Source organism: Pundamilia nyererei, unplaced genomic scaffold (assembly GCF_000239375.1).
Source record: "Pundamilia nyererei isolate P.nyererei 1_Seehausen unplaced genomic scaffold, PunNye1.0 scaffold00028, whole genome shotgun sequence".
NCBI lineage: Eukaryota > Metazoa > Chordata > Actinopteri > Cichliformes > Cichlidae > Pundamilia > Pundamilia nyererei.
Window position 1 is genome coordinate 2,505,086 of NW_005187429.1, and position 4,000 is coordinate 2,509,085.

At 40.0% G+C, this 4,000-nt stretch overlaps 1 long non-coding RNA gene across 1 annotated transcript; it reads right to left on the minus strand.

Annotated features, from left to right (window-relative positions):
- Nucleotides 1–14: 14 nt before the first annotated feature.
- Nucleotides 15–3,537, minus strand: LOC106456152 (uncharacterized). The gene is made up of 3 exons (XR_001290316.1): nucleotides 3,408–3,537; nucleotides 168–250; nucleotides 15–78 (listed from the first exon to the last, which is right to left on the minus strand). It is a non-coding gene; the product is annotated as an uncharacterized LOC106456152 (long non-coding RNA).
- Nucleotides 3,538–4,000: the final 463 nt, after the last annotated feature.

Sequence of the window (4,000 nt, forward strand, 5' to 3'; positions counted from 1 at the left end):
TCTTCTTCTGAGGGTTTCTGTGTAGCAGCAGGACTGGCAGCAGGACTTCCATCTGGACTGTCTACAACCATAGCCATCCTGGAAGTTTTTCACAGAGTCAGTCAGCTAAAATACAAAGAGTCATAGGTAACCTTCACCATACATAGGAGAACAGACAGCAGACTTACCAGTCATCTGGAGTAGTATCTTCACCACTGTGTGTTACAGAGTCGCTCTCCATGTCTGCTTCAACAAGTTAGCTCAAGGATCCCTGAAGGAAAAGTCCCAGGAAGGTTATGCTTCCTAATAATTTACTATAACTTTACAAACATGGCTTTGCTGGAAATGCACCCAGGCAGTTTCTCAGTATGTTTATTTGACTTTTTGTGTCCATGGTTGCAAACAATTAAGGTTCAAAGTATGTTGACATGTTTTAGCTCCTCCCATTGTATCTATCCCAACCCATTCTGCGTTGCATAATTCCTTCCCCAAACTTTAATAAACATACCTACAGAGAAAGGCCAGTGAACAGAGAAAAGCAAACAAAGCAACAACAGAGGTTCAGTAAGTACCACACTATATAAATGCAAGCAAGCAAAAAAGCAAAAACTAAGAAATAAAAGGTTTGATACAACACCACCACAGATTTCAAAAGTGTGTAATTAAATCAAAGTTATGAGAGCTGAATTTTTCCAAAGAGATTGGGCTTTAAAATAACTACATATATGCATTAAAACATATAATAAATATTAACCAAAGCTGGGACGAAAACCTGTCATAGCCAGACCCAGGGTTCATGTGTTTTTTGGGCTTGTCAGTATTTCTTGGGTTTATCTTGAGCTGGCTGCCCTCGCTGGTTGCCCCGCCCATGTGTCTGCTTATCAGCTGATTATCATTACGTGCAGTCTCCCTCTTAACTGTGGGGCTGAGCTTCAGGCAAGCCTGGATCGTTGAGTTTACTCAGCAGTACATCCCCGGCCTCATAGTGAAGACTTTGTGTGTGTCTTGTCTTGCCAGGATTTGTTAATGGAGTGTTTCACAGGAGCTGTACAGTTTGGGATTTGGAGTTTCACGATTCACGCCAAGGACACGCACCAATGTGGGATTTTAGAGAAATCGCCATGGGAGCCACGGTGTGGGGATTGTCACGTTGTTGTTTACCTTTCTTCACTGTAAATAAATTCACTGTCACTTTTTGGAAAAGTCCTGCGTTGGGTCCTGTTCTTACTACAAAAGTGACAAAACCCTTCTGTCCTTAATAAAAATGGTCAAATATTATTTCCTCTAATGTCAGTAAGAGCAGGTTGATTTTCCTGGCCTGCAGGCCGTTCACCATGTCACGAGTGGACTGACTCTCAACCAAAAAGTAAATAATCCACATCCTATTTTGCAATCATCTGTTCTATTTAAAGTCAAAGAATGATATTCCTTTTTATCCTGACTTAGAAAATATTCTTTTAATAACATATTTTAAATTGAAAACGTTTATTACACAAATTAGCGTCTTCAATGATGACATATAACCCATATAATATTTAATTAAATGGTAAATGGTAAGTGGCATGTATTTGTATAGCGCTTTACTTAGTCCCTAAGGACCCCAAAGCGCTTTACACTACAGTCAGTCATTCACCCATTCACACACACATTCACACACTGGTGATGGCGAGTCTCGGCCAGACTCTTTTGGTAGAGATCAGCTTCTGACATAAATCTGGCTGGATATTTGACCACACTTCTTGGAAACAAAGTTAATTTAAATTGGTTGGTTTTGTGGCTCAGATTTAGCTTTTAAGTATAGACCAAAAGTTTTTAAAAGGTTTAAGGTCGGGGCTTTGGGGAGGCCAGTCCAGATGCTCCATGTTAGACTGCTTTATGCATTCAAAACCAGTTTTGATGCGTTTGCGGTCATTGTCCTGTTGGAACACCCATCTGTGTCAAAGTTTCAAGCCTCTAGCTGTTGATTTGAGGTGAAGTTGAAGTATTTGGAGGTAGTCCTCCTTTATTATGCCATCCACTTTATGCACTGGCAACAAAACACAGCAGAGCATGGTGCTACGACCATTATGCTTGACAGCAGATGAAAGCCTCACCTGTACTCCTCCAAATACGCCTCTTGTCATTGTGTCCAACAAGCTCAGTCTTTGACTCATTTGACTATAAAACCTTCCTCCAGATTGCTAAAGCACATAGTTAGGGTTGGATCAGGTGACTATTAATCATCCCTTAGTTATGCTGCAACATTCCCATGATGCACTGAGTATTTCTTCTTTAGTCACCTTTCTCACTCGCTATATGTTAATAGACCTCCCTGCTTTGAATCGTACTTGTTATTAATCTCTGTCTCTCATCCACAGCATGTCTTTTGTCCTGTCTTCCTCCCCTCACCCCAACCGGTCACGGCAAGTGGCTGCCCCTCCTGAGCCTGCTTCTGCTGGATGTTTCTTCCTGTTAAAAGGGAGTTGCCAAAGTGCTTGCTGATAGGTGGTCATATGATTGTTAGGTTTTTGTCTGAATGTATTATAGTAAGGTCTACCTTACAATATAAAGTGCCTTAAGGTGATTGTTGTTGTGATTTCCCCCTGTATAAATAAAACAGAATTTAACTGAAATTATAAAGATTTGGCTTGTCTATGTGAGCAGCTACAAACTTCAGCCGAGCTTGAAGACGTTGATTTTGGAGCAGTGAGACGGTGACGCTGGTGTTCCCACAGATTGTAGTTGATGGCAGCTTGAGCTTTGGTGGTTCCTGGGTGTGAGCTGGGTGTGGACGGGCCCAGGTAGGAGGCATTTTGAAAGCGAAAGACATTTATTTTTCCACCAGACAACAAGACAAACACTTCTGGCCATCACCCTCCACAGACAGATTCCAACACAACTCAGCCCCAACAACACCAGCACCACACTAAGACCACATGTGCTTAGATACTATTAGGAATACGCCATAAGACAATTCAAAGTGTGTTCGCACAAAAATAAATACATAAATAATTGTATACATGTGTAAAACACTTTACTAAACTATTTGCAATCTCCATCTATATTTACAAACCCCTTAATGCCTAATCCCCATTCTGTACGTGCTCTCAGGCCATTAAATACCCTCCAAACTACAGCTGAAAGAATAAAAACTAAAAACTGTCTTATGCAACTTTAAACATGAATAGCCTGCTTGATTATAACTCATTAGTTTCTCTGTGCCTGAATGACAGAGTTCTGTTTATAAATTTGTTAATTTAAACAAGTTTTTTAACTTCTCTTCCTGCCATCAATTGATGGAACTTTTTAAAAATTGTTAAGCTCTGTTCCAGTCTTACTGATCAAAATGACTTTTAGTCTGTAATATGTGTGTAACCTCTTCATATTGACATTATTTAAATAACAATAATAATTTTTAAAAAACGAAAGTATTCAGGCTGGTATCGTACCTCTGTGTTTCTGTAAAATAAACCACTGTCTCCAGTACGCCACACACCAGCTCGGCAGATTCTCACACAACCTGTTCACCCGTCAGCTGATTAACGACTACTGCTGATTTAGGAAACACGCCCACTTAAACTCGTGATAATCAAATTAAGGTCGAAGTTCTGGCTCCACCCATTCTATAAAGGTTGTACAATGTTTTTACCCAAACTTTAATCAGTGTACATACAGATAAAGAATAATTAACAGAGAAAAGCAAACAAAGCTGACTTTTTCCAAACGGATTTGGGTTTGAAATAACTACATTTATTAATTACAAACTTTATTACAACAAATAGAAATATTAACTGGGGTGGGGGCTTTCGGTCCTTAATAAAATATGCCAAATTTTATTTCTTTTAATGTCACATAAAACAAAAACACATGTGGCAAAATCACTTTTTACCACGTCTAAGGTGTACCCTGCCTCTTGCCCTATAACAGCCGGGACAGGCTCCAGTCCCTGAATTAGATAAACAGAAGAGAGTGGATGGATGCCAGGGACGTGCAGAGAGGTTTAAAGGGGCGGGTGCTCAAAGTTAAAAAGGGGCACATTGAA